Raw genomic sequence first — 7,792 nt, forward strand, 5'->3', positions numbered from 1 at the left:
TTACAACACCAAATTAAATGCTTCGAAAGCTCTTAATTAAGATTTCTTAAACGGCTTTTAACTCTCCATAATAAAACTATATTTCGAGAATTTTTAACGTAATCATTCTTCGCCATTAAAAAAAAAACACGCAAAAACTAGATTTTTATCTACGTTAAATCAAAATAGTTGGGTTGGAGTCGTAACTATTAGGCCAGACAGCAGCTTGTTAAAATTATTTTTGTGGCTAGATGCGGCGTAACACTTCTTTGATGATCTCTAGTGCAATTTTGATCTTTGATGGATAATAAGGAAGATAAAGTTGCCCAGAGGGATGCTACAGAAATCCTCTTTTCTCGTAACCGCAAACGCAAGCATTAGGCTTTCTAACTGTTTGTATATATACAACTTGCTACTAATTAGTAAAATGAAAATGCTTCGAACAGTACGATACTAAAAGATTTAAAGGTCGAGAGATTAGAAGATCAAATCATTAATAATTAATTTCTTTTTAAAGTTATAACATAAAAATAAAATCATCTTACCAAGCAATGATTATTTCTCAGCTAGGATGCTCGAAATCGAATTTTTCTTAACTAAATTTCCTTGTTAAAGTTATAATCTACGTTGTAACTCTAAATAAATTTATAATAACTACTTTTGAATTATTAAGTACTGTAGTTAAAATTTAATCTGCTTAAAATTGATTTATTAGTTTTCGAGTTAATTTACTAAATGAGTAGCAGAAAACCCGAAGAGGTGACTTAAAACTGCATTAAAACTTTGAAGGATATTTTTATAATAATCCACCGACTGGAAAAAAAATAATAATAATAATAATTTATTTTCTGAGATAATAAATAAATAACGTACAGTACATATCAGATTTCCATTTTAAAAATATTATTTTGAAAAAAAAAAACATTCTTCGGTTTTGTTTTACAATTTATATAATTTCTATTAAAACACATTTTAGATATTTTAAGGAATAGGGAAATTTGTTATTATTATAATTATCTTGAGCGTATCAAATGACAATTTCGTTTTTTAATCAATTCCCTCCCCCGAAATTTTTATAAATTTCCACGGGTCAATCTTACTTACGTTACAATCCATCGCGTTAAGACACAAAATCAGGCTCCATCGATCCAATTATGCAATAGCCAACAGCTCTTAAATTTTCTTCTGTCTGTCCCTTCATTCAACTTCTGCAAACCAAAAATAAATTCAGGAAATTTCTAGATATATAATTGCTTCTTATTATATAAAACAGTTTATTTTTATATTAAAAATTTCATAAAAATAGATTCTTTTTAAAGTTATAGAGTATCTTTAAAGTATTTAATCGTTCTATTTTAGATAATAGAAATTTTACGATTAAAAACAAAAAGAATGGCTTAGATTTTTTCTAAAGCAATTTGATTTACAATAACCAACAATATTGCTAATATTAAAGGTTCTACTGTTGTGTAAGAGAATACAGGACTGTTTAATATTAACATTTTCTAGATATATATACAATGACGTTTGCAGCTAAGTTTAGTTTACACACCACATCAGTCACTCCATATTTATAAGCGGACCTTCTATTCACTGACTACAATGCTGCACTCATTCAGTCGCACGGTAAATACAGAGTATGCCACTCCCGGAAATTAAGATGAGACGTTTGTTGTTTGCACGCTACTTCCGGTATTCTATTGTCCTTTTCCTTTCATACCTTTGACCCTTTACTAAATATTTGATTTCGAATCTAAATAATATTTAAAAATACTAATAACACTACAAAAGATAGCGACTTTTAGAGTGAAGGAATGCAATACTTTTGTTGCAAACAATGAGTAATTTTTATAAGTTTTCTTTAGGATTACGTATTTTAAAATAAATAAATAAAGTGTTACGGTCGTTTAAGAATCTTTACTGTATTATATATACATTTTAAAAATACTACGTAAAATTTAGATAATCAATTGGGAAAATTTAACTATTAAATTTAAATTATATTAAAGAAAATTAAAAGAGTTCAACATCTATTCAATTAGATAAACGATAACAAAATTTAAATAACTGTAAAAATGCAAAATTTAATCGCATTTTGTGGAAGTAAAAAGAGTATTTTCCATCAATTCCACTCATGCAAAGATCATTTGAGAGGTAATTTGTGAAGGGCCAATGCAAACAAATCATTAAGCAAGTCTCTTCGTTGATTTGTGCAAACAACATCTCTTTTCCGAGTTTACTACAAAGCGCACAATACTATAGATTTACTTCTATCCATCACACACACACATAAAAAAAATTACATATAGAATGCATATTTTTTTAAATCTTATGAGAAAAATTACGGAACTGTACTAATGTTTTTCCATTTCCAGTAGGAAATTTCCTAGCGAAAAATTGAATGATACCAATTTCGATTAAATATATATATACCTTCAGATATCTGGTATTGATTTTGATTAAAAAAATATAAAAAGTACACATTTTATAATAAAAACCTGGCATTTACTGAAGCAAAGCATTGATTAATAGAGAAGTTGTGTGATCAGCAGTGACTACTTCACTCTTTACTGCTTGGAATGAAGTTGAGAAAAAGTAAAAGAAAAATAAAAAAAAATAACTCCACGCAATCGAAATTGCTCTTTAAGGATCAGAACACGTTCCAAGGAGTCAGCACTTTGCACCGTCCAACAATCCTCTCTTTATCTGAAGAATTATTTTCTTGAAAAGCAATTCATATAGAAGTTATATATTAATATTGATACCTCTAAAATGGCATTTGCACCAATTTTTTTTATTTATAATGACCTAAGGTATCAACACGTTCTAACAAACAATATCCGAACTCACGCGTGTTATTAGCTGTATCGTGTTCTGAATAACTTAAAAAAAAATTAAAATATTTAAACAATTTAAATTGAAATTTTGTAAAATCTTTTATCGATATTTCATAAATAGAAGAGATCTGATATGACCCGATGACTCTAAATAACGAATGAGGAGAGACAGACGAAATTAAATATGATATTAATGATTAATTATATAACTTAACGAACTTTAACCTTTGATATTCTGAATTAATTAATTATTTTCTATTAATTTACTTACATAACGTTCAATCCGGTAAAATAAACAAACGACAATCATTTTTATTTATTGAAATTATTATAAATTAAAATAAATTTCTTGATAAATTTATTAAATTATTATTAATTAAAGATGTTTTTGATTTAAAATATTAAAAAATAACGATAATTTCCCCCCCCCCGCAAAAGTTTTGTATGTACTGTACTTCATGCTTATGCGCTTATAAAAAATGCTTTGTTTATTTGTTTTATAATTAAATTCATATTTTTACATACGATTTATACGGGATATTAATTTTATCATCGGATTTATCATCGTTTAAAAAACTCTTGAATTATTATAATTTTCATAAATCATGTCAGCATTTCTGTTCACGTTATACTTTAACAGTATGTCTCCCAGTAATCTAATTCTTTCATCAAATTATGCATTATGTAGGGAAAAAATATGCACTCTTAAATTCAATTGTTTGAAAACGAAATTCGCGATAAATTAATTAAAACTTTTAAATGCCGATAAGTAGACCTTTTTCATAAAATTTAAATATAAATTTTACTGTTCATCCTTTTAAAAATTAATTACTTCTTAATCTTTTATGGATCCCACTTTAAAAATAATTTTGAAATGTTTATAATCATGGGTTACTCGTAGAGGGGGCAAACGAGGCACTTGCTTCCTCGAGATCGAGTAAAAATACCGCAGATTAAGTGTACGCGTTGCAATTTTTAATCATTTTCTTAATTTATTCAATTTAAAATATATGCTCTCCATCTCAAATTAGAAATGTCTCGCCCCTGTAAATCATACTTTTCCTGACAACAATAGAGTCATGCCGGTCATCTATGTAACTACGTTCTGGGGAAAATGTTTGAATTGAAATCACGTGACTACCGGTCTACACCGGAAGTTCGTATACAGTTAATCGGGACCTCCTACGTAAGATTTCTATATTTGGTCTCGACTTTCATAGGTCTAGTTTCTTCAAATTGCATCCTAATATGTAGCCTTACACCCTCGACCATGAGACTCTTTTCTGTCTTTTCATATTGATGCAAATACTGTATTGAATATAATATTGCATCAAAGTAGATTATAGGATACACTGTATCCTATAATATACTTGTGAAAAATAAAAATTTATTGATGCAATTATTTGTCTCCAAGTTTTGCCCCCTGGGAAACTTTTGTTTATAATATTTTCAGTTAAAACGTTTAAAATTGAAAAGAAAAACTGCTCGTATCTTACGAGATGCCAGTATAATAACAATATAAAAATCTTTCTTTAAGAAACCATTAAAGAATGCTGTATAAACTGGAGAAACTTAAGACAGTTTAGAAAATATGGCGATCTTTGTTCAATTCAGACATTTGACGTTTCGGATAATTGATGTCTCCTCTACTTTTTTTATTTAACTTGAGTCGTACATTTTGTATAGCTCCATCGACAACAAACCTCAACAAAACATAGCAAACATATTCTTAAAAGAGATTTTTCGAATAGAAGAAACAGTGCCTTACGTTCAAATATTTTTTCGACTGACCGAGAATGAAAAATTCAGCTTTGAATGCGAATTAATATTCACTTTAGGTTCGTTCGATTGGTTAAAACACTGCATTTTTACGTAAATTTTACGTCACTTTTTACAATATTTCGTTTTAGAACTGAAGAAATGACGTCAAATTGACGTAAAAATGTATACATCGAAACGAATCAAGAAAGAGTCTCGATTAACAGATTTTAATGCTTAAAGTACCACTCGAAGAAATTATTAGTCACGAACCAATACGTAAACGTATTGAGTTATTTAAATTTAGAAGGTGGACTTATAAATATTTCTTTTTCTGTCGGGAAAACGATTAGTATTAATCGTAGGGAAAATGGATGCTTTTGTGGATAGTTAATCCTGTTGTGTGTTCTGCGGACTTTATTGGAAGGAGTCGAGTTAGATTGGGTTTCGTACTTTTGATTGTTTTGTTTGATTGATTTAGAACCGTGAAATAGATATGATTGGCTTATATTATGTTTGATTTAGTTCAGTTAGGAGTTTAGTTGATTTCGATTTGGTTTGGATTACAAAGTATTTGATTTGATAGAATTGTGATTAGCGAAAATGGCTTCGATTACAATTCGTTTAATTGTATTAATCCGACTTCACAAAAATTATTATCTCTCTCTGTCATATTTATCTCTCTCATCTCGCTCTCTTCATCTCGTTCTGTTCATCTCTCTCTCATCTCACTCTCTTCATCTCTCTCTCCCATCTCGCTCTCTTCATCTCGCTCTGTTCATTTCTCTCTTTCTCTCTCTCTCTCTCTCTCTCTGCAAAATTACTTTATACACAATTTAAATTTGTTTCCGTTAAAGTCTTAAAGATAAATTTACTTGTTTAATTTTCCTTTCGAGTTATCTCCGCTTCGTACTTTATAATAGACTAATATTTTAAACGATAATAGTTATCACGTATCCCAGGCTCAGTTTAAATGTTTTATATTTAAATTTCTGTAAAGCAATTACATTTGTACGGCGTTAATTTCCTCCGACCAGAGCATTTCTATTAATTAACATTGATATTTAAAACCGTGTCGTCGAGTAACCGTTTTAAACAAACGGTTCGATCGTATTGTAAAAATTCCAGGAACTTATTAAATATCAGTAATTTTAATTGGATATTGGTTAGCAACAGGAAGAAAATCTCTTGTGGATGTAAACATATTCTAGCAACATTGTAGAACCCAACTATAACGAACTGGATATAATGGAGTAAACATTACTCTCGTCTCTCCTGCAGCTGGCATGGCTCTCACGCTTCTCTCACGTGATCTGCGATTTTTTCCATCCCTTCTGCATCGTTAGACTCCATCCTGCAAACTTTCTTCGACTTATTATCTTAATTGATTGATGGATTATCATCTCAATATTCATAACGGCCCGTTTAATTATTTTTTTTCCTCGAGTTTTTAATTTGTTATAATCTCATTTCGATGAATATTTAATCGATATTTTAATTTTGATGCAAAAAGATATTTTAATATACGAAACTGTCACTAAGTGTTATTGATTATATGCTGTTTTCTTATGTAATTACGCGGAAACATTCTCTGTAATAATGTTTCTGGAAAGATATTTTTGATGTTTAAATAGATTTTGTGGTTCCTGGAAAAGAGTTGTTTCGTAGGAGTGCACGAAATTATTCCACAGACGAAAAGGACTTTTAACAATGGCAACAAACACGCTCTCAGAAAGACCTTCTATGGAAAAAACTGGAGCGAATTCATTACAGAGTTTGGCTATTTGGGAGAAAGAGGATGGATTATCCGAGTAAAGTACAAGAAAAGTGTACTCATTAAAGTACAGCACGAGAGATTAACATCATTAAAAGTCTTAATCGTCAAAAATGTTTACTGCGCTTGTTAAATTGTCAAAATATAAATATATCCATTAATAAACGCAATTTGATTTATTCTTCCATAGGAAAAAAAACAGAAAAAAAATAAGTTCTTGTTTGCAGGATAACGAAGTTAGTCGGTCACCTTTAAACAAAGAAGAGTACAAATAAAAAGAAAAAGGAAAAAAAAAATAGAGAAAATTTTATTTGGGTTAAACCAATTTCTTTCCCAAAAGAAAATATTTTTGTTTACAGTTTAATTATTTTTAATTTTTTGATTAAGTTATATTTCTAGGTTAATTCGATAATTTATTTCTTTCTCTAAGATTATTTGCTGTTGTCTTTGTTTATAAATTAGTTAACAACTTTTATAATTTAAAAACAAAAAGCGGTTTTTTTTTAAAAGGGGAGAAGATAATCACGTGACACGTGTGAGTAACAGAAGTTTAATGCATTTATATTTTTATTTTCTTGCGCGAACTGAATAAAAATTGCTTATGTTATGACGATTTACTGAAAAAATAATAAAGGATTTTTATATTCGTTGGTACTTTGTGGATGAGCATTCTTGTAACCACATACTGCAAGCTGCTTGAATTTATATTTTAAAATTTGCACGAAAACTTTCGTCAAAGAATAAATTGTTCTTATGTCTTTAATATATTTGGGCTGCAATTTGAAAAAATTGTCGACCTATAAGTTCTCACTGTTTTCCTGTCTGTCCTTCCTTAATCTCGAGAACAGTGTTAGATAGATGAAAGTACAGATCAAATATGGAAATCTTAGAAACGAAAAGCTCTGATTAACTATATGTAAACTTCCGGGCTAGACCGGAAGTCACGTGATTTTAATTAAAATTTTTTTTACTAGAACAGAGTTGCGTAGATGACCGGCATGACTCTGTTGTTATCAGAAAAAGTATGATGTACAGGGGCAAGACACTACTGATTTGAGATCGAGAGCATATATTTTAAATTAAATTAATTAAAAGTATGATTAAAAATTGCATAATTTTTGCTTTTTATATTACGCAAAACTTTAATATATAGCAAGTGAGTAAAATAATTAAGCATTAATTGCCCTACAACGAAAGTAAAAATATCCTTTACATCTCCCCAGTTTCCGAACCGTTCCCAGGAAATTTTAACTGGAGTTTAAAGAAGGGTAATGAAATCTTTACAATTGTCGCATCCTTACAGTTTATTGCACATCGCCAAATGTCACTTATTGAATATCATAAGATAGCAAAAGTGTCAAAAGCACCACAACTTGCTCATCTGTCAGAAGGTGTTCAAACAAGATGACATCCGAGAAAAATCAAAAAATAAAATTTTAGAAAT

Source organism: Centruroides vittatus, unplaced genomic scaffold (genome assembly GCF_030686945.1).
Source record: "Centruroides vittatus isolate TY-2023 unplaced genomic scaffold, ASM3068694v2 scaffold_861, whole genome shotgun sequence".
NCBI lineage: Eukaryota > Metazoa > Arthropoda > Arachnida > Scorpiones > Buthidae > Centruroides > Centruroides vittatus.